The sequence below is a fragment of the Bombus vosnesenskii genome, unplaced genomic scaffold (assembly GCF_011952255.1).
Source record: "Bombus vosnesenskii isolate JDL3184/JDL3185 unplaced genomic scaffold, Bvos_JDL3184-5_v1.1 scf7180000014677, whole genome shotgun sequence".
In the NCBI taxonomy this organism is placed as follows: domain Eukaryota; kingdom Metazoa; phylum Arthropoda; class Insecta; order Hymenoptera; family Apidae; genus Bombus; species Bombus vosnesenskii.
Genome location: NW_022883588.1, coordinates 4210 through 28935, shown reverse-complemented (window position 1 = coordinate 28935; position 24726 = coordinate 4210). Strand labels below are relative to the sequence as shown.

Here is a 24726-nt window from a genome sequence, read left to right as displayed (position 1 = left end):
CATAAGTTCCCTAATAAGCAATAGGAATTTCTGTTGTAAACTACAAATTACAAATTACGAAACCTTCCGCTCTAAATTAACTAAAGATCACCAACAATTCTCCTTCGTTCTGAAACTAATTCTCCGACAATGGTGTTCCCTATGAATGAGTCAACTGGTAACGAAAGACCAAAAGCAAGAGGGTTCTCGGTCAGTGTCTCTGGTGCACGCCAGCTAGGAAGCCTTAGCCGAAGGTCGTCCGGCTGAAGATAACTGCGAAGTCTGCAAAGTGGCATTGTTAGCGAAGGAGAAGGAGCCCTGGGGTGTAGACGTGCTCCGAAAGAAGCACGAACTTTAATGGTGGGTCCCAGTAGTAGACGGCCGTTCCTCTTCGCTTGCTCATTGTCACTCGAAGCTCGGTGCCCGTCCCTCCTTCCGTACCACGCTACCGAGTCTGAGACGCGAGGATGAAAGGAAAAAAAGCCGAAGTATGACACAGGTCCAACGACGACACGACACCAACGACGACACCAACGACGGCGACGACGATCACAGAGACACGAGAAGAATGAAAGACAAGCGGCGCTGCTAAGTGCCGGCTCATTACTTAAATGGTCCGTGATAAGGGATCTCTGGTGCTGCTGGCGCGAGCACGCTGAACAGCAGACTTTTCGAATAAAGCCACTTTTGGACAAAGTAGTTGCTGGCTCACGAAGTTTTCTTCTTTCGTTGTTGGATGGCGCAATTCTAAAGTAGGCGCGCATTTTTCTTCGCGATCTCACGTTTCGATCGCGGATTTCGACTTATTGGGGAAACAGGTTAATTGGATTATTACTGGAGAGACGTGGATGGATGAACGTTTTCATCGTTTCGTTCAATGACGGGTGAAACGCGTGAAAAGAGTTCGTAAGGTTTAAACTGGGTGAGAAAATACAGCTTTGAATTTCCTATAAATGAGAGTTTAACAACGACGTGTCAAACACGACGCATGGAGCATTTGTACTAAATTTCTTATTAAATCTTGTTAATTCACTAGCTAAAAAACCAACTATTACATCGAATATGATACGACCAATAAAAATAAAGATATCGATACGAAGAATACGGAACGTAGATTCTTATGAATATGTGCGTTTCTTTAGGTGTATCGCTCCTCCAAACGACAATTCGCCGAAACACACATCAACTTTAACCAATGTATGAGAAATCGTCTCTAGCGCGTTTTTATGCCAAGATGAACGCTACTGTGACCCCGAACGAACCGTGAAACTGAACGATTCGATCTGTCATTGAAAACGCCCATCGGTCGCGAAAGTCTTGTTCGTTTTTCATCGACGGCCCGGTTTTACGTTACACGCGTGTCTAGTTTCTGTTCACGGGCGGTTCTTCATGCGTCAGAGCGTCCGAGCATACGCGTGCACCCGTTCGTCTTTCCACCAGAAAGAGAGAAGAGGGCTCTCTGTCGTGGCTGTTGGCATTCCACGCCTTCGAATCCGGCATTTCAAACTTTTTTCACCGACACACGGCACTACGGAACGGGAATAAATTTGGCGGGCCGTGACTGCGCCTTAATATTCCAACAAGCAGACAGAAAAATAGAGAAAGAAACGGGCACTCGCGTGTCTCAATGCTTGTAATTTATTTTTCGATTAATTCCCAATCACCAGCCGATAATTTTGATGTTTCCAGCTGATGATAAATCGGAAAAGTGAATAGAGGACTTCCAGTAGAATTTGCGTGATTCATTCTTGGCGTTGATTGGCGTGAATTGTTCGTCAAGACGTTATTTTTCCAAGGGTATAAAAATCTGTCAGTTAGGTGGAAACTATCAATTTGTATACGAAAGATACGATCGTATTTGAAGATTGTATCGTAGTCATCTGATTTATCGTGCAAATTTTGCACGTGACAATCTATATTAAGTTTGTTATAGCATTAATTAATCACAGAACGTTACAAGAAAACAAATTTGGTTTGGCAAATATAATGGCCGATGTTATGTAGATATGTGTGGCGGATCGGTATCAATAGGACGCCGACAAGTCGAGCCGCGGGTACCAACCGCCAACACTAGAGGGCTACGACGACAACGAGTCTGTCTGTCTAACTCGCTACTCCGCAGGGAGGATTCGCTTAAGCGAGTCTATGGGGGCTGGCAAACCCACGGTCCCGCAGCCAGGGAGGACCGTCGGGACAAGCGTCCCGCTTACGTGAGTCCTCTATGTACACCGCAAGGAAGGATGCCGTGGTGTAAGACTGTGTCTTCTCCACGGAACCTATGGGTAGTAGCGCACCCACGATCCTGATGCCAAGGGTGAGACCGTCGGGAGAGCCGCCGAGGTACATTTCCTCACCTCCCGCTTACGTGAGTCTCATCTGGGTCTGACCGTACGGTGTGCAGGTAAACCGTGCGGCAGATACGTGGCGGTACATCCACATGCGTGGTCCCACCGTTGACAAATGAACGGTACCACGGGCGGTCGAGTGTAGCCCTGAGGGCGTAGCGAACCCTTGGCTCGACCAACTTGGGCAAGGACTCGTGGTGGCAGTGGTTGTGGCCAAGTGCTGGCAAGAGGGCTGGATTAAGGGGGACAAAGTCCCCTGAGCCGCCTTCGGCGGGTGAGCAGCGTCCCACCTGCTCCGGATACCGTCCCGGAAGACGGAAGGGCTTGGAAAGCGCCCCGTTTGACCTGAGACGAAAGAGCCTCCTGCGGGCGAAAAATTAGGTAACCGGTACTGTGTACCGAGTGCGCTGGTTGGGCGTATCCCAACTCCGAAAATGGCTTCTAGGGTTGCCCGGGCGCTGTATAGATACTAAATCTCAGGAAAGCACCCGACACCAGGAACCAAACTACATGTCTAACTCTCTAGGGGTCGAATATACGAGCGATTGATATAAATACCGCACCTAGCGAGACTCACTCTACGTCTAAGGCAGGGACTACCGAGCATAGCCTTACTGACAAGTCCACCGGTAGTCCCAGGACGAAACACTCTCTCTCTCTCTTTTCTTCCGTCACATATGTAATGTTCGAATTTGTAAACTATTAACTTTTTCGACAAGGAGGTATAAGGAACAAGTTAAAGTAGACGTCATGTTATGAATCATCTGCGAGATATAAAAGACTTCTTTTATGAGGGATCAACACCTCGTGAAGTCAGATTTTATTTATAACATACTTTACGATTTTGATTTATTTGTTTGAGGTGGTATGTCGTGATAGGGTCGGAAGGAAAACTCAGATTTCTTGAACGATAAATGTTTATTCCCTCTAATGTCAATGAGTACACTTGATACAGGATTCGCGATTGTATTCGGTTCGCGAATGCGCGGTTATAAGATAGAGCTTGGAGCGTCATGGCGTATAAATACGTATGGTGATGTTTCGAGCTCGCGGCACACGAAGGTTTTCTTCTCGCCGTGTCGCGTAATCGGGTGAGGACTGATTTTCTCTATTCGCTCCTTTAAACGGTTCGCGAATTCCGAGTTGGCCTGTTGCTTCGTTGGTACGAAGAATTCTGTCGGCAATCGTATGCCAGTACCGTAAACCATTTCGACTACCGTTGCGTTCAGGTCCTCCTTGATAGCGGTTTTTATACCTAACAAAACAATTGGTAGGACTTCTACCCAGATGCTCGTATTGTGACATTTTATTGCTGCTTTTAATTGTCGATGTAGGCGCTCTACCATTCCGTTGGATGCGGGGTGATAGGCTGTTGTGCGTAAATGCTTAATGCCGAGCAACCGGCATAGTTCATTGAATAGGTTTGATTCGGACTGGCGTCCTTGATCAGTCGTTATTTTTGAAGGTACGCGCTATCTATGTAGAGAGGAGGGCCGAGGCAACGGTTGTCGCTATATTGTGAAGTTTCTGCCTTCTAAGGCGTGTCGAAAATGTTTGACTGCGGTGTATATCGCGAGTAGTTCGCGATCGTACGCGCTATATTTTTGCTGAGCGGGGTCAAAGATTTCGTTGCGAATCCTAGCGGTTGTAATTGGTTATTCGCGCGTTGTTGTAATACTGCCCCCATTGCGTAGTCGGACGCATCTACCGTGAGGCTGATAGGCGCACCTGGTATCGGATGCGCCAGCATCGTGGTGTCCACGAGTGCACGTTGCGATTCGCGAAAGCTGTTTTCCTACTGCTCCGACCACTCGATGAGCGCGTTGCCCTTTTTCGCGCCTTTTAACAGGTCGTTGAGCGGCTCAAGTGTTTTTGCGGCCCCCGGTATGAAACGTCGGTAGAAGTTTATCATACCGAGGTCCCTACGTAGTTGCTTGGCGTTCGCGGGCTTCGACAATTTTACAATCGCTTCGACATTTTCGGGCGGCGGCTTAATTCCGTCGGGGTTTACCGAGTATCCGAGGAATGTGATTTCGTGCACGCCGAATTCGCATTTCGTGGAGTTTATCACAACGCCGTAATTATTGAGACGGTTGAGCAAGATTTTCAAATGTTCGCGATGTTGGTTTTCGTCGTTCGAGGCTATGAGAAAATCATCGATGTACGCGTAGACGATATCGAGCCCGCGTATGATTTCGTCGACGAACCGCTGACATGTTTGCGTGGCGTTCCGAAGTCCAAACATCATATTTGTTGTTTCGAAAAGTCCGGTAGGCGTTGTTATCGCGGTTTTTTCAATGTTCTCGGACGCAATCGGAATATGGTGGTAAGCGCGGACTAGATCGATTTTTGAAAAGATTCGCTTACTATGCAGATGTTGCGCGAAGTCTTCGATATGTGGCGGTGAGTATCTGTCGGGTACGGTGCGGGCGTTCAACGCACGGTAGTCGCCACATGGACGCAGGTTTCCGTCCTTTTTCGGCACTACGTGCGGGGGTGATGCCCACGGGCTTTTCGATGGTCGCATCACGCCTTGCTCGATCATGTGTTCAAATTCCGCTTTTATCTCTTTAAGTCGATCAGGTGCAAGCCGACGCGGTTTGCTGTAGACTGGTGGACCAGGTGTAGTTTCGATGTGGTGTAGCATACCGTGTCGAATTCTCTCTTTTCCGAAGATCCGTGGGCGGGTGAAGTCCGGGAATTCTGCCAGGAGTTGGTGGTATGGTGATTCGCCGATGACGGTCTTGTCGGACGCTTCGTCTGTTGTGGCGGTGTATCCCCTTGATGACGTCTGTGTTATCGTATCGATAAGCCTTTTGTTTCGCGGGTCCACGAGCAACCCGTAGTGGCTTAGAAAATCCATGCCAATGATGGGTGTTTTGACGTCGGCTACGGTAAAATCCCACTTAAATGCTCTGCGTAGAGACAGGTTTAGGTAGGGACAGGTTGGCCGCGAACAGCTCGTACTCGCTTCTGTTCACGTGTCCGTGTAGCTTGTTGCACGGGTATACGCAAACATCTGCGCCGGTGTCGATGAGGTAGGAGATCCGCGAGTTCTTGTCCGTTACGAATATGCGGCGAGATGCCAAACCGTCGTCGTTTGCCGCTTTTACGGACGGCTGGTCCGGTTTTCCGAGTTCCAGGAGCAAGGGGGTGTGCACTTTCTCGCGCTTTCTCGGAACTGTGTGTGATAGTAACACAGCCCGTCTTGCCGCAGCGTATCGCGCGGGCGCGAACGGCGGCGGGATCGTGTACGCGAGCGTGATTGTACTCGTGCCCTACGGTGTTCATTGCTTCTTTGCTCGGCTACTAGCGCTCGCATCTCGCTCATATGGGCGTCCATTCGCGCTACCCGCTCGGTGACCAAGTTGGCGAAGGCTGCCATGGCGTCGCCTATTCCGCTATTCTGGCCAGGTGGGAGGGTTATCGCAGGTAGTCGGCCTGCGCTGGTCGCGGCGATCTGCCCTGATTCCAGGGTGGCTTCGTAAATGTTATCGGCAATTTGTATGCGGGAGTCCGGATCGTTGTTCTGTACAGAGGCTAGGATGCTCCGTATGCGCTGTGGAAGTCGACCTTCCCAGACGGCGAAAATGACATCGTCTGCTAACGAATTGGTGGCTAGGCTTTTGAGATCACGGTAAAACTGAGAGGGCTTCCTGTCCCCCATTTGCTCGTTCTCGATTACCTGTCGGAGTCTCTTGGCCTACGACTCTCCCAATCGCTTGATGAGCTCCTTTTCGACGTAACGCTCTGTCGCCGGTGCGGCGTCGAATACGTCTCGAATTAATCTCGCGTGCGACTTGTCGAGATTCGCGATGACGACCTGGTATTTTTCTTGGTCACTAGTGATCCGGGCAGTTTCGAACTGCACTTCCAGCATCTTGAACCCCAAGTCGACGTCGTCAGACCAGAACGGTGGCACGCGGAGAAGGGCGCTAATCGAGTCTGCGTTGTCCCCGCCGGCCTTCGTACGTGCGGAGTGGGCGTTATTGGTCATTTCGAACTGATTTAGATTCATTGTGTTACATTTCACGAGCACTCGGGGATAATCACGTCGGGGGCACCAATTTGAGGTGGTATGTCGTGATAGGGTCGGAAGGAAAACTCAGATTTCTTGAACGATAAATGTTTATTCACTCTAATGTCAATGAGTACACTTGATGCGGGATTCGCGATTGTATTCGGTTCGCGAATGCGCGGTTATTAGATAGAGCTTGGATAGCTACGATTCGAGATACGCTGCGAGTGCGGACAATGATTGCACGAGGTGTCGAGAGCTTAGATAATTATTCGGCTCGAACCGTGTAAGTATAACGATCGTGATATACTGCGGTAACTCGCGGTAATAGACTGACATTTTTGTCGCGATGCTGCTGCGGAGGAAGACTCGTTGGGATGTGTCCAAGGATGCGAAGGCATCGGATTCGTTGAGAAAAACTTTGGTTCGGAAAGTGAGGGAAATGTACGTTAATGTTTATTGGCTAATTCGTGTTGGTCGTTGGAAAAGGGTGCTAGCTGCCCTTGAGAGGGTGTTGCTAGCGGGCAGCGTCGTATGTGAGAGATAGCAGATTTCTCGTGTGTCCCCGTGGTGGGTGGTCGACTTCGAGACTGATAAACAAAGACTGTTTGTCTCTTTGGAGGACCTTAGCTAAAATAAATCCTAAGATTTATAGCGGTCCTTAGGCTAGCTGGAAATATTCGGTACGAATGTATCGACATCTGGCAATCATCTTGTCCGCAGGTATGGGGTCTTTGTGTCGTGCGTCAAGCGACGTAAACTGTTGGGAAGTTTACTGTCAAGTGCCGCCACATGTTCAAGGAAAATGTATCTGCAGCCGGTTATAGCGGCATTTACGTTACGGATGATCTATGGGAAGATTCACACGAACAAACCTTTATGGACTAACCAAATTTATTTTGTTATTAAAAACGATCTACAGAACCGATCGACGACTGGTGTACAATTTAAAAATTGCTTCTCTATAAAAGCAAGAAATCTAATTTACATCGTGTTCTTCATCTGTCGCCTCCATATACATCCTGGTGGCAATAAAATTCTGAATTTACGCGAAATCCGTATTTCGACTTAAGCTTATCGATGTTACCGACTGGACAAAGCCTTCGAGAGTTTAAATTAACCGATCGACCCTTCGTTGAAAGGACGAGCAAGTGCCAGGAAACTATCGCGGGAACGCTCGTAAAAGCGCGCAATGGTTCGGCATGGTAACCTAGGAAGAGGAACAGGTGCGACTGAATCGTAACGGTTGTCGTGGCCCCTTTCAAACGATCCGTGGCCACCCTTCAGTTTCGGCGTCATTAACCCTTCTCTTCTTTCTTCCTGGTTCACTTAGAAACGAAGAAAATTCCGGAGATAGTTTGCTCTTAGCAGCTGCCATTTTTTTTTCTTTGTTTAGTCGACACAAAGCATTTTGGAGAATTTCTGTGATTGCATCGCGAAGGTACAGAGAATAAGAAAAAGCGCTCTTTGTTCGTTGACAACTTTCTGTCAATTAGAAATAAGAGTAAACGGCATAACAGTTTTCTTCTTTGCCACTGTATACGTAATTTTTGTTAGACTTTAACAACTCGTATTTTTCGTGAGCAAATACTGTCGAGTGGTTATACACTGTATATGTGAAGCTTCGTTTTCTTCGCGCGAAATATCCATGTTGTTCTTTCTATAGTTGTGTTCATATATCATGACGTTCAGCCTACACGTGCCCGAGAATGTAATGTAACAGATAATTGGGTTCGAGCTGTAAATCTTTCCTTTGCAGCATGACGCGAATCTAACAATACTTCTTTCCTTGTTCAGATCATGAATATTTTTGTCGCGTGCAGGTAGAATCATATGTCTAGAGTATCCACGGGTTTCGTGTTTACTTATTTCTTTAACTAACTTCGGTTTTAACCAACTTCCTATTAACCAGCAAATTAATCAAATACTTTCAGAATCAATGACAAGAATATGCCGAAAAGTGTCGAAAGAATTTTAAAGGTACAATCATTTTCCTAAAAGTTATCTTGAGACGTATTGTATCGTTAGTCTCATAGAGTTAACCACTTTTCTCTAGAATAATACTCGAACACAGCTGTAGCTTTCTATAAATTTCCTCGATATTCGATTGAATTTCCCGAGATCGTTTCCAATGACGAGATCGCAGCAGTTGTTACGAAGAATATCGGAAGAGCGAAGAACGCGGATGTGTGTCTGATCCATCATTCACGATAGTCTCTACGGTCCATGCGTATGATCCATCATCTGCGTAACCATTTTACAATCCTCACCGTGGAAATGCCGATCCGCGATGCTATTCTCGCGCGCACTCGACCGCTTAAGAGTGTCGTGTAAAATTAAGGTAACAAGTAAGGAACTTGTTAATTTCCGACAAGGAGATAAAGTTCTTTTTATTTTTTACTCAATTTATACAATTTTTTCGGTTCGCGATGATACACTTTCGATACTTGGATTAGTTAAGAATTTTTTTATTAGACTGACTGGATGATTTTGAAGGGAGAATTTATATTCTTCCATTCGTTGGAGTGGGAGAAGGGTTTGTTTATACTTAGTGTAAAATTCGGAGAACGGCTGGAGTGATCGAATGCCACTCAGGCGGCTGAGAACGGATGCTGACCGGACGGTCACGCGCGATAAGGCGTTCGGAATTTCGGTTTGTTATATACAGCTGCTCGAATTTCGTCTGTGACAAGAGCATCGTCCAGAGACGTTTCCATCATACACAAATAACTTTGTTTTTCTTCTTGCAGTCGGAAGCGTGGAGAATTCGATGTTTCTGGCTGATCTGTTGTTTTATCATTTGCGCGGCATTTTTTCGCGGTTAGAAAGAAGATGAGATTAATATCTTTGTGGTATTTTGATACTTATCGATCTGCCGATAATGTCGATGCTGGTAGGGGAAAGCGTGGTTGAGAAGAAGCGCGCTTTTTCGATAAATTATGAATTATGGCTAACGGTAATTCACGCAATTTACATAATCTAGATGGAACAGACGCTTTTCAAGATCGCTTGTCGACTCATTTATGTTTATAATTTTCAGGAGAAGAAAATCTAAACCTTGAATATATTCAATTCGAATATGTACTGTAACCTAAATTCGGGTCTTTTTTCGACTTTCAACGATATCGATTTTGTCTCGATTGACTTCCTGCCGGTTTACGTGCTTTTATTCTTACTCCTTCTTCTGCTTCCGGTGTCCAATGATTCCTTTGAAAATCGACGCGGTTAGTACCGAAGCGTACGCTTCCGATGCGGAAAGTACGCGATCGAAGCGCGTGGCTTCTGACCGGAAGCGTGGCCTTGCAAACGCGATTAGATTGCATTAGCTACGAGACTGAAATTAAATCTCGAGTCGGAATTGTATTTAATTTTCTTCGGGAAGTTCAATGCCGGAATCGAAAATTGGACGATTGAATAGGGATTCCTAGTTGATTTTAGACGTCCCTCTTCCTGTAACTCCCACCGAACTTGCATTGGGCGTTGTTCGTAGGCTTGTCGTGCGGCAAACCGTTTCGCAAGAGCTTATTTGCATTTCCTCTAACTGCGGTTCGCATAAGACGCGTCAAAGGAATATTGACTACTATCTATTAGGTCGGATTTTTTCACTATTTTCTGCTTCTCGTAGGATTGTAATGTTACAGTACCGGTAACACGAAGCTTGATCTACGGCAAATAATAAAATATCTTTGAGATTAAAAAATATAAAGATTTGAAAAGTAGGACATTTGAAAGTTTGTACTTACTCGACTGAATTGCTATTAAGTGACGTTTAAAAATTTTAATCACAAGGTTGAAAGTAATATAGTTAGTAATTCTAACGAACACCTATCCTCAGATAGATTGGTATACACACGCGAGTCGACCGTATTCTCCGGAAATGAAAACAACTACATCCCTGGAACCTGGAACACGTGATTTTCCGCATATCCATTAAAGCAACATCGGTCGGTGACTCGTCTACGGTGCAGTCGCTAGACTCAATTAATGACCACGTTCTGGTCGTAAATATAGAAAAGGCAGCGAGATATTTTAGTTTGTTGGCTAACTGGGCTGAGGTTGGGCCAATGTTTCTGTGGATTTCATTTACCTCTTCCGGCCTCCTTATATTTTCTGAATTCTTACAATTTCCGAGATACCAGTTCATAGCAAATTGATTCTTATTATGGCGTGGGATATAGTAAATCTTATTGTCTAAAAATACAGGAAAAGATTTCATTTTAGATGATTATTTCATTAAAAGATTATTATTTTTTAACATTTTATTCAAGCGTTTCTTAAGACATTTGTTCAAAGAGATGTCAGGTTATAAAAAATTGAATCAACCTTCCCAAAGCTCCTTAACCTCTTGTTATTTTTGATAAATCAATAGCATTACGCAATATATACCGTGTGATTTCCCTAGACGATCTAGTAGCACTCTTCTTTTCAACCTTCTTTCAAAACGAGAAACAAGAAGAGGATTTACCAAATCTCATTGTCATCGAAGCGCAGAGACGCTCCGGTGATTCTTATCTCCATTCATCTCTCCGAGTGAAACTATTTGACGTCGCCTTGAATAGGCTCAGACAGTTTTGTCGGGGGTCCGTGTCGTCGACTGTAGCCAGCTCGCACGATCGTGAATGGAAAGACTCGTATAAAATCGAAGGGCCGACAGACTCTTCCTGCTTAGACGAGATCAATGAGATCTCGTTCAATAGAGAAGTTACCTTCTCGACCGCCGGCGCCGTATTACCCTTCAAAGTCACCGGAAAGTCATATAAGCCAACCGATGCAGCCTAACCTTTATCCACAGATAAAATAGGTTTCTCTTATTCCATCTGAATTTCTAAAGAAACAAAGACTTGATTTCAGTCTGGTTAAAAGCTGCGCTCGATTAAAGCTGTTTTTCCCAAGCAATAACCTACTTTGTGAATTTCATGCACGCGAATCCAAGTATGTATGCGGCAGAAATGAAGCTTTCGTGCATGTCTAATTGTAAGTTGATGCGAAACAATGCGCATGCGCCGAAATCCCATCACTTTGCGGACCCACATTGTGCCTTTTATTCAGGCGCCTTGTTTGTTTACTCTTCTCGAGCTAATTCTTCACTATTATTATCTACATTATTTTCACTGGCTAACAACTGGTTGGTCTGCAATTGACTAACCAATACAAATTTTTCGTTACGTGCATATATTCCAAAGAATTCGAAATTAAATTATCATGTATTACGGGCAGTTACGATAGAGTGACACAAAGCAATCTGTGTTTGAATGCCTCCACTCGTGGACAATATCGATATAACCTACATGCGATAAATCGCGAACGTTTGATTCGACTCATGGGAAATTTACGCGTTTTTGAATCGTCCCGAGTCGCACGCGAAATGCAGGTCAGAGAACCGTCTAATATTTATTGTTGAGATCGTGGGCTTGATCTTAATGGCGCGGCGGCACGCGATTCTTTACCAACTATGCTCCTTAACTCCAACTCTCAACCTTCTTCCCTATTCAACTAGCTCGAGCAGTGAAATTGACTCTGCATGCCTGTGATTTTGGCAGGGAATGGGAGTCGAGTTCGTAGTGAATGCACATTGTGTATACGTGTTTTAGGTGGTTTGTGTGAGTTTGTTGCGGAGATTCGAGACATTTATTTAACCTCTTTATCATATTCGAGCCTGTGCGATATAACCATATCTTAAATGTAATAAGTTTTATTTTTTATTGCAAAGTTCTTGAAATATATAATGCGCACAATAAGTGTATAATATTTTATATATATAAATTATATTTAAGAAGTTTGGGATAGTTTAAAGATGAAATAAATTGCTTTTTAAGTTTAATCTCTTACTGTCGACGAAATCAAGTTTCTCTGGAATTTGGTGGAGTTTAAGATTTGATATCGGTGTCGTAGGAGTTATGTGACACTTTAAGGTGGAATAAATCTAGCGAGGAGTTTAAGGTGCGGCAAAGGAGCGTGGAATGTTGCAATAGAAATTTATTGCAGTGGTAGTGCATTGGTAGATTGATCAAATTTACGTGTAGCGTGGGTAACCAATGGTAAATATTTTGCAATGTGTATAATTTCTCAGTAATCTGAGGCTTATAAAACCTATTGACAACTAATGGAAATTGTTGATTTAACAGATCAATTTTAAATTCCTCGTTAATCTAAATTTTTTTAATCCTATTTACAGCTAAACCTTACGACGAAAAATCAACGAAGTGGAATAAAAATGGCATTGTGATTCTTCTCGTCGTGTATTGGTGTCACATCAAATTTAAGAGACAGTTTTACTTGCGGATGCTGCGTGTTACGTTGGTGAAGTCGACGAAAGCGCAAAATAGGAGCTCGTCCGAAATACACTAACGCGGAAGGTTAAATTTAACGCAAAAGGCTGAGGAATTAGTCTAGAACTCGAAGTTTCATTGGTACGACGTACTTGAAATGCATTCAAAGAGGTCAGCGACCTCGAAAGGGGATGAACGCAACTGTTTCGTGGGAATTTCTTATTGTGGCTTATTTGGATGAAGCTGCTTTAAAATCAGCGCTGGATTCGTCTGTTTTTTTCCCGGAAATCATAAAATGTTTAGGCCAGGCGACTCCATGTACAGAAAATGTTATGTCCACTTTTTACGTCCGTAGAATTCAACTCTTTACTACTATGCACTTCTTCTCCAACAAAATATCGCGTTTCAATATTAAAAAAGTTTCAATAATATACTATCCATTAGAAGAATGATAACATGATAACCTTACAAATTATTAGTATTAACAAATTCTTATTGTCGTATAGAAATGCCAACTATTGCTTCGGTAAAACAAACAAAGGAATTTTACAGGTAAATTTTACAAATTACAAGTCATCTTATAACGCAAAATACGACGTGTATAATTGTCTCAATTTATTAATAGTATTAATAAATTATTATGATAAAAGATGCAGGAATCTTAGCTTCATGAGAAATTAGAGATGAAAATGAGTGGGAAAAGATTAATCACTGGTCCTCCTAAAAAGATGCAGTCCATGGATGCCCAACGGAAACCGTTCCCCGAATTCTCATCCCGGACGTCGTACGACCAAAGACAAAAACAACTCACTCGAGGGCATTGCGGAGAGACATTCATCGAGGACACAATAGTATTATTCCAGAAAGTGCTAGTTCTTCCTAGATTCCGGTTACAATGTTCTTAACGCGTGGAAATTAGTCTTGACCAGGAAACATCTATAACGGCATGTATTTTCTGCCGTGATTGTAAAGCTGTTTGGAACATGCGGTTTGTCCGTTAATCTAGGCGCTGTTGTTCAATTGAGTCAATATTATTTGTTGGTAGATTAGTGTGTGCAAGAGCGCTCTATCCATTATTGACCAATTCCAGCACGTATTGGTAAATTTCACACCGGCAATTACGGTGAAATCGTTCGTGGTCGCTGGAAATTAGCAGTATCGTTTGCGGTCGTGAGCTGATTGACACTGCGTGAGCGGGGAATTATGTGAAGCAGCTTTGCTTTGTCGTTTCATGCATTTAATAGGTTTACGGCGGTGGACAGAATTTGTAAAAAATGAAGACAAGGTAGAAAAAGATTATTTTTCATTTTTTACTATTAGATTATTTTCAAAGTGATCTTTTCAGTGAAATATGATTGACAAAAAATAAGATCTATAATTGAATCATTATAGAAAATAGAATAATATTGATAATAAAGAAATAAAAATCAATTATAGAATAACATATAATAATAATAACAATAATGTGGATAGACTTTATGTTTACTTTTATATGTATAATGATACTGTTTGATCCTTGAATTAAAGTTAAGATTAACGTTGCGATTATGATTATCCTTTGTCTGACTAAATATATTTGAAGTATCAATTATAGTAGAAATTTTGAAAGATTCTTGGCTGTTAAACAAAAAACTGGTTCCTTTATTGTTAGGGAAGTGATACATTTACACTGTACATGAGAGTGTGTGTGTAAGGGTTAGAGGGCGTCAAGGACTTAGTGGAGACAAAAGACTGTTGTCAGATGTTAGAAGAATCTAGGATAGTCGGTTGGCGACCAGCATGCGTGCAAGACGTTCTTCAGAGAGTAATATAGATGTATAACTGTTGTGTGGGAAATATAGTCAATAATTTGTATTCCCAAATCCTCGAATTTCCTTAACATTTATATTTCGCTCAATTATCATAGAATCGTGAAACCGACTTTCACTTCAAATTTTGTCTGTTTCAGGAGTAACAAGTACCTGCAAAAATCATCCATCAGCCGGATATGTGCTGTCGGAGGGTTTTTCATTAGCATTCCCGTCTTCCTAACTGGTAAGAACCAATTCCTTCAATTCTGTCGACTTTAACCTTTTGAAAGATACTAGTACATAAGTTATACGTTTAATTTTTCTTGAATTCAGGCATGAATCCTAAAGATACTGTGAACTATCTCTGAGTGTATGAAATCAGTTTAGAAATCCAATGGAAATAAAGTTAATTTTAACGCCGAATAGTCATTATTTTTCTTAGAAAAATAAAAATGATCGTCTTTTAGGGAAGTTTTAACAGATTAATTTATAAAGAGCTGAAACAGCATATTCATGTCATGCATGAATACGGCTGGTGGATGGATCGAAATCTAATCTAAAGTTTACGTTGTGTCATGCTAGTTTACACAGCTATCATTCGCTCGATCGATCGTTAAGCTGTTGAACTCGATTCAAGACGGACATTTTGACTCTGTTCAGAAGAAAACTGCGTTTTAATAAATTTGACGGAATAGAAATTATGATAGACCACAACGTTTTTTTAATTATATCATAAAATTTATTTATTTTTTTTTAATGTCATGTTAGAAACTTCAAATACTGTCCAAAACTTCGAACGTAATCGTTTTAGAAATTTGTAAATTACTTAACGACCAAAAATATTGAACTCTCTATTGTCTGAAGATAGATTCTCTATAATTTATGTAATTTATTCGTCGAGAATTGATATATAAAGACTTAAATAATAAATTAATTGAAAAATAATTTGCGACTAGTATTGAAAATTTCAATGAAAAGCATATGTATATAGTTTACGCTTCGAAAATTATATGTATTGAGAATATGTATTTGCGCTGATTCTTTGTCCCGCTTGTTATGGCATACGTGTTATAATGATCCTCTAACAATGCTTTCAGGTATGATATTTTATACATTCATCCAGTTTCATTCGACGCCGGTGTCACGTAAAATGGATACTTGGGTTGCGAGAGAAAAGAAAGCTGAGTCGTAGCCCAACTATTAATTCTCTTTTATCGAACTTTATTATGACTTTGGCACTTACAGTAGAATAACGTTGAACAGAGAAAGGGGTGTTGTACAAGAACAGCAACTAGAACGAGAACTCCCCGGGCTGGATGAAGTCTCGGCTTATATACACCCTGGCTTGGGGATGTTGGGGGGGTTTGGTGTGGATTCCAAGGAGTCCGAAAGTCGGTGTTGGGGCCTTATCTCTGATGGGGACTAAGATGCGTCGCGGCGTTGGCGTCCGACAGTCGGGAGTCGATGTCTTTTCTCTGAGAGGTAATTGGTGTCGCACCGGCAATCGTTACGTCGGTTTTCATAGGCCTTGGCATCGTGTTTTGTGGATGCGCAATGGTCCATAACGTCTTCGTGTGGCAGAGGGTAAGAACACATCGCTATTAAAAAAGAAAACGAACACGTTCAAACACGTCTAAATCATCTTTTATGTGTATTTTACGCGGAAATCATTTTATCGTGAAATTTTGTTTTTCAGAGTTACCATAATTTATCTGGTAGTGTTCATAAAAATTTTTCTGAAATCAATTGCAAGCTTTTAGGAAACCAGGATTTTTCACATTTTTAAGAAGCGTTATAATTATATTGCTGATCTTTATTTTATTCGTGCGAAATTGAAAAGTACGCAAATGGCGCAAAATGCATAAAATGCGCTAAAATATACATATATAAGAAAACAAATCTCGATTAAAATTTTATTTCTTTGATTATGTTCGTAAAACTACAAACTTGTATAAAAATACGCATTCTAGTTATAAGTGTTAAAACATTCGATCTAGTCCTTATCACATTCATGAAAACCTCCATTTAACCATTCGTTGTATCAACGAACATTCATATGCAAAACTTACCACCTACCACATCCTCCGCGTATTAATATAATCCCCCTTTATAAATTATACACTTTAGAGTGGACTGGTTGGGTCAGAGTGATATAAGCTTACAAGTTCTCGAGGAGTTCTACCGAAGTTACATTTACGTTTGCATAATTTCACCGAAAAAGATACTCTGTAGAATGACAGGTTCGTTTGTTTATGTGATCCGCGATCGCAACTATTTCAAGGGGATTTTATAAATAACCATACACACGATATTCAGTGTATTTTCGTATTCTCGTTTATTTTTGGGAGATTTGTAAAACTGTTGAACAAAATAATTGAGTAACGATTATTGTTACGCCGCCTAAAACATCTGCACGCCAGCCCGCGCGACCGGACAACAACCGCCTGCGTAACGTCACTTCGACCCTCAATAAACCTAAGGACCCACCATAACTTTCATTTCCCTGCATTGTTTCACCATATGTCTTCAATCCGTTTGTCTTGAAGAATTTCTAAAGCTTAAAAATATTCTCGAAACACAGTCGGTTTTAGAGGTGTCCTTGGGTTTATTAGTCGCACTTAAAACACGGAGAAAGCGGGTATGCACCCATTAGGAAAATCCGAATAGCCCTGTAATAAAACAAGCTAGGTTTTTCTCACGCACACAGTCATCTATCCACCACGATGGTAGGAGACTCCCTACTCATCCCTTCGAGCCGTAGTGCAGGTCATGACCAATCGACACCGCGGTTCGTTGCCCTCACTTTTCCTAACGAAAGTGGGAACAACGAATCCGCGTTCTTTAGGCACAGGGGCACACCCACACCGAACTTTTCTTCCGCATTAGAAAAAGAGCGACAGACAGTCTAAAAACTAACGCCTAACGCGGCAGTCTACACATAGCGCGAGAGTCGCATACTTCACGCAAATCTTTTGTCGGTTCTCGGTGTTGTCGAACACACATCTTCTCTCCTAAATATATTATAGTGCTAAGTCCATTAATACATTAATTTCCATTATAAGAACCCTGCTCTAGCGTACATATCTATCGCATCTTCGTGCGACAAGTTGTTAACTATTTATTTCTCTACGTCAGTGTAATCTAAGTATTGGAAATATATACTTTATAATTCTGTGAATCACAGTGTTATACAAACTCAATCACCCCTTATTATCTCAACGGAAATCAGGGGATCGATCAATTCGTGGTGTCGATTGTTATAATCGTAACGGGGATTTACGACCCCCGTTGACGTCTCTCCTCGCGATTACGTCTCCCCGCAATTGGTCGAATTTACAATTATATTTGCTGAGAAAAAGTCTTTTTCTCTGTACCCCTCCTTCTACTTCAAGCATGTAGTATTGACAATAAGATTGACAATGGCTGAAAGTAATCCAAAAGAGTTTTCACCATGGTTATCGGTAACGAAAAAGATTTGAATCATCTTTAATACTTATTCGTAACTAGAATCATTTCAACTAAAATGTAAATTCTTATATTATAACTTTTTTAATTTGTTATGGCCCCTGACTACAACCTAACCTATCATTCTTATTTCGTAGGAGAAGACGAATGCCGTGAAGGCGTTAGCGCGCGAACAGTGCGAAGCGGCGGTACAGCTGCAGCGTCAGCAGCAGCTGCAACAGCACCAGAACCAGCACCAGCTACAACAGCAACAACAACTACGTGGCCCGTTAACCATCCACCATGCTGGCTGCCCAACGAAAGTCGGGCCCGTGACGAACCAACTAAATGCCAGCCACGCAACGCACGGCCGAGCTGCACAGTACCAACACTATCATCACCATCATCATCATCGACACGTGTCAATGTCTCCACCGCCCTTGTTGCTCTCATCGCCAGCTCCGATCGCGGCGACGCACAATCATCTGAACGTGAGCTGACACAGAAACGTGGTTACGCCACCGGATACACCAGCAGATAGATCGCCACCGAGTCCTGGAAATAAGCTAAATAGATCGCAGCATTTGCCACGGGAAGCAACCGGCAGCGTCAGTTCTGGTCTTCCGGCTGCCACATTGGATCTAAGTAGCGCAGCAACCACCAATAGTCCGCATGAATTGTCCACGTTAGTTTAGAAATTTGGTCCGAACATTATATCTTCACATAGGATTGGAGATTAATAGTTGATAGTTAATTTACACATCGATCTTTTTATTTGTAAATTGGGTCGTGGTTTAGAGTTGGTTTGTAAAAATTCGGTCCTAATTGTTAAATGATGAATATTGATTAAGAATAATAGGCATTGATGTACCAATCTTTTTTTAACTTATATACTTGAGCACACGCATTGGAGATTTCACTTTTATTCAGTGAAACAGCAACTTCATTACTCGCTTATTCAATACGGCAATTGCATATATTTCATGGACATTTTAACAATGTTTTGAATAATTTCTAACGGTACAATTGTGATGAAGTGAAAAAAATCGTGATAAGAAACAGAGAGAAAAGTTGCTCGTTAATGAATATTGACCAGAAATAAAGTAATTTCTAAAGAATATCCCGAAGACGTCGTAAATATTACGAAAGGAATGATTAATTTATACCCGCGTGTATCTTGCCATTACCCTACTATTATTATTATTATTAATATTGTTAGTAGTACTCGATTACATTATTATTAATATTAATATTATTGCCTTATTATTATTAATGTTATGGAACCTCTAGTCCTAGGTTACTTTCGCTGCCACGAAAGGATAAGATTTTCGAATTTTTGACTATTACGTGTAATTCAAGTTTTCCTGTTGCGCGTGCGCAGTAGAAAGAAAGTTAGCGGAACTCAAATCTCGAACTATAGAGAGTTGAAAAGTAGTAAAAGTAAAAAAGCACGAATAACATTTGTATTTGTGCTGGATTAAGTTTGATAATTGAAAATTGAGTTTGATGATAACATTTTTTTCGTATTCGCTTTGGTAAATATTAGTTTTATTTAAAATTGAACAAAGCATTTTATGTTTTTCAAATACGGTACATAATCGTAATATCGAATTTTGTAAACTGATAGTAAGAAACTCTATAATTCGAGACTGGAACTTTGATCAAGTTCACATTGAACGTAAACTGACTTAATTTTGTTATTTAAGCGTGTATACTATACGTGTTTGTTCCTTCTTCTCTTGTGCGCAGGCTATAGCTTAATTACTTCCAATAAACGCAGTTATATCGAATCAATGACCGATACAAATTTAGATATTAGGATTATTTAAACAAGAGATTAAAAACTAAAAAGTATTGTTTTTATACTGCATATGTACATATGCAATATGAACGACAGTTTGTGTAATAATATGTACCCCTCTTCTTAGTTTACTTTTGTATATTTTGCGACATTTGATATTAATTTTATGAGGAACGTACTTACACTTTATCTTTGTAATTAAATGTGAAATGAAAGAAAAGAAATGACATGAGAAAAGGAAATTCGATGTATGAGTATATACGAATTGACGGAATTAAAATTTAACGCTATATTTAAATAGAAGACGTGAAATATCTTCTCATCTTAAAATAACTTGATCATTCCTATTCTTTTACATAAAAACACTTTTCGACTGTAACTTAAGAAACATGTCTGCTAACGTGAAACGTGCCAGAAAAAATTAACAACTTCCATTAAATTGGCAAATTTCTCATTAATATCGTAAAACTCGCGTTTACAAAGATCAGATCAGTGTACATAATATACAAAACAAATGCAGAATATATAAATATAGCACATACGTTCTGAATTATATTCGAATTGGGCAGGGTAACCAAGTGAAAATATGTAAATTTCACGATGTGTAATGTACACTTTATCGAACTTGTAAGTAGTGTAGAAATAGAATATTTTACACGTAACAAAATATACAAACGACAATACACAAGTTAAATTATTTGTTAGATCCATGTATAACAAGCATAGTACAAAAGTGTTTTAGCTTTATGTACTGGTAATTATGAGAAATACCAACTTAATAGATGTATTTGGTATGTACCTAGTTAAGAAAACAATAAATTATTCTGAACAGATAAAGCGTTTAGTAGCTTGTGAAGTATGAATTTTCGAAAACGTAAGTATTTTATATCTAAGTAGTTAAGAAACGCGAGCAAGGGAAATCAAACAAAGGAACAAAGTTTTTTTGTTTAAAAATATTTAATTTGTTGTTCTATTATCCGAGGTTAGAAGCGCTAATGTACAAAATCTGAATAAATAAGATTCTTCAATATTATTGAATTTTAATTCTAGGGTAAAGTAATATATCCGCATATTTTATTTATATACAATATGTATAAATAATGATGTGATTTGACTAATTTTGTTGAAAGAATATTTGTACTTTTTACGTAAAACTTCAGTCTTTTACAAACTTTCTTGTAATTAATAAACCAGTAAACACAATATTAATAAAATCTATTAAAATTATAAACAAACTCATAAGTTTTAATTTTAGTCCTTAAAGGTTGAAATATTTTGCTCCAATGTCGAGACATTTGTTTTAATCCAAAACATTACTATACTGAATCGATAATGTTGCATGTGCCACGAAAATGATGATAGTGTCAGATAACTTGTTGTGAAACGAAAAAGCATTGCATGTACATTTCTGTTGTTTTGTTGACCATGAGTTTGATGATCTTTTAAACTTGCCCATAGCTAAGAAATCAAACAGTATATCTATATTATTAAAATAATAAATAATTATATTTTTTTAATACCAATATTTTAATAATTATAACAAGGGTTTTTTAACAAGAGGTGTATAACATTGTATACAAATTTTCAAAAACCTATAGATAATTTCAGTTATGCTCTTGCATCATTAATTGTTGATGGAAATCTTACCTCAATTCCATCTAGTTCCTTAGACATTACTATTTGACAGCCTAGCCGTGACCTGAAATTAAATATTATATAACTGAATATGTCAATAAATATATTTATTGCTATACAAATTAATACTAATACACAATAAGATTTCTATTTATCCATTTGAAAATCAACATTGTAAATATGCTAATTCCAACATAGATTTGTAATGATTATAGGGTCATAAATAAAAAACTATGAACATTTATTATAATTTCAGTTTCGTAGTATTCAGAGATAGCGATTTGAAATTCTACATTGAGATGCAGATTTCGAAATACCCAATACTAACCTGTTTTTACATAAATTTAAATAGAAAAATTCACTTTATAAAATATTAAAAGGTAATAGAATTAATAATGTGAATAATTTGATACTGATTATTAATATTACTGATTATAACGTATCTGTTAATTCATATGCTAAATCCAACATGTCTAATTCTTCATCTGTTGGTTTGTCAGGAAGTGCGTCATAAACTTCTTTCGAAAATATTAAACGGCACGTACTACAAGTTAATGTTCCTTCACAAGCACCTATATCAATTATATTTTAAGATTACAACATACTTATATAATAAAGTATCAAAAGTTAAAAATAATAAGAATGTTAAACTTAATAAAAATGAAAATTTTCAAATATTTTCTACCTCAAAATTATTTATTTTAAATTAAGTAAATTATGCTTCTTTAAAACATACCATATCCATCTAAATCAATTTCATTATTTACTACTATGTCTAATATAGTATCTCCAACTTTCCCTTTTGCTTTGATTCTCTCTCCACTTGCTTTAACAAACGTTATATTTACTCTGAAAATAATATTTATGAAAGATAAAAATTATCTCAATATAATTATTTTCTTTATTTTTTGTGTTTCTTCAATTAATCTTCTCTTAATTATACCTTAATTATATGTATCACTTATGATAATAGAAATAATTTAAAAATAAGATATACTTGTCTTAATAATACATAAATAAAATTCGTATATCATATATTTATAACAGTGTTATATTTTTAGTTGTTCACTGTCAATGTTGTTCTTATTAATACTATTCTATTAATACTATGTTATTTTTCTAGAAGTTATACTCCTACAAAGAGAAAAATTTCTTAGACATTATTATTAGCATTATTATTTTGACACCAATTTTATATTGGAAGGTAAGTACTGAAATTCTATTAAAAAAAGAAGGAAAGCACAAGAAAATTTGTATCACTTACTCTTGTTTTTCTGAAAGTGGTTGCGTGGTCGATATTCCTCTTGTTGCCTGCAAAAAGGGCAACGTTGTGTTGCTTGTATATTTTGAATAATTTGATGCAATACCGAGAATTGATCTCGAAAATTTTTGTAATTGATTTACTAACGCCATTCCACTGTCATAAATATCATGAGTATGGGACACCCTGTCCGAACACCAGATAAGTATTGCGGAAAATATCAATTGTAGATCAATTGTACTTTGTGCAAAAACTTTCACGGCATTCTTCGGCTGCTATACTGGGACGTTCCTTTACTGTGATAGGTTATAAAACGATTCCTAACACAAGTGACGTATCCCTACCGGACACGTGCTCTTCGGGCCACACGTTTTATGATACAAGACCAGCAAAATGATCAATGTGTAATTTTACATATCTTACATTTTTTCCAAATGAAATATTGTTTTTATTAAACGTTTAAAACCTCAGGCAACATTTATTTCATCTGATTTCAGTTTTACAAATATATATCTATATTACATATCTGTATAAATTACGGTCTGGTTATATCAAACAGGGACCGACACTCGCTAGGGAAAACTGCCCAAAAATTGAATCGTAAAAACCAATATGAAAGACAACAAATTTCTCGTTCTGCGGAACAAATAGAAATGAGCAGAGTATCTTTATCTTTATCTGAGACATTCAAAGCGTATCACGCATACGCTAAACATGAAGAAAACTTTCTTGTCTTCCATGTTCATTTTTCCCTTTCCTTTTCCGAACGGTTTCTTCTATATTTATTTATATGTTCGTGATTGATGCTATTGACAACATACAACTAAGGGGAAATACGAATAGTAATAGATATATGTATAATTCATTATGCAATTTTATAGAATTAAATCTTATTTATCTTCAGATATAAAAACTATATTTACCAGCTGAAACACTAACGCATATGCAGTATAATATAATCTACTTAACAATCTCGTTTTAGTTATAATATGTGATTAATTCTTTTGCTATTTCGCTATAAACAGTTTCTTGTGCATACAATATTTTTTTATAGTATTCTAATATATTGTTAGATATTGTAAAGAAAGTAAAGTACAGTTATTGAAGTTTGGGAACATTCAATGTTAACCTTGCTTCAAAAAATAATCTTTCGAATGAATGGGGAATAGATTTTTAGTATTATAGTTGGTATAATGTCATCATTGTTTACAATGTGTTAGAGTTAAAGAAATGAGACAAATTAATATTTCAGAAGCAAATTCAATATTTAAATGATGTTATTTTAAAATGGCAGATGATATGAATGTTCTTTTTATACGAGGAAATGGAAACGTATGTATGGTAATGGAAACGTAATGGTTTTAACATTATTTTAGTACAAGATCTTAGCATAATAGTAATTAACAGTATCCACTACCTTTTAGTCAATTTTTGAAAAATGACATATATGATAATTTGCAATAGTTTGATAATAAAATACTTGTATCAATATTAATAACGTATAATTTGCTATCTCAAAAGGATACAGACACAGCCAATGATAATGTTTGGGATGATAGTGCATTAATAGAAGCATATGATAAAGCAATATATTTAGCAAAAGAAGAAGTTATCAAGCGAATGGGAATGGATGTTGGAAATTCTCAACCGAAAGAAAACCTACAAAATCTTAAGCAGCCTAAACACGCAAGTAAATTACACAAGGTTGTGATTTTGATAGAATATTACAAATTTGATACAGAATATTATTAAATATATTGATTAAGAAGCAAATTATTTTATTTTGCTATTTACTTATATTTATTTGTATACACATCTTCTCTCTATAGAAATGGATCATAGGAGCACCTTATCGTGCAATATACTCAGAGGATGGAGAAACTTATGAAGCTATAATATCAAAAATTTACGAAAACAATGGCACGTGTTGAAGTGGTTACCACTTCTAAGAAAACTCTACATCTGGTCTTTTTTAGTTTTCTCAAGCACTGAAGCCATCGACAGCGTGTAGACAAAAGACTGCGACGAAGTCAGGCCATAAACAGTAGACAGGCGACGTTGGCTTCGGGGGTTTTCAGTTATTAGGTAACACAGCTAGCGTGCGGATCTGGACCAGCTCAAATTGTATTTTTACTTATTACACTTCTATTTAAATATATTTTCTACCTTACAATTTATCCACGT

The 24726-nt window shown here is 39.0% G+C and overlaps 1 pseudogene; it reads left to right on the top strand.

Moving 5' to 3' along the window:
• The first annotated feature begins 15500 nt into the window (after positions 1 to 15500).
• LOC117240487 lies at positions 15501 to 19354 on the top strand (annotated as a pseudogene).
• The last annotated feature ends 5372 nt before the right edge of the window (positions 19355 to 24726 follow it).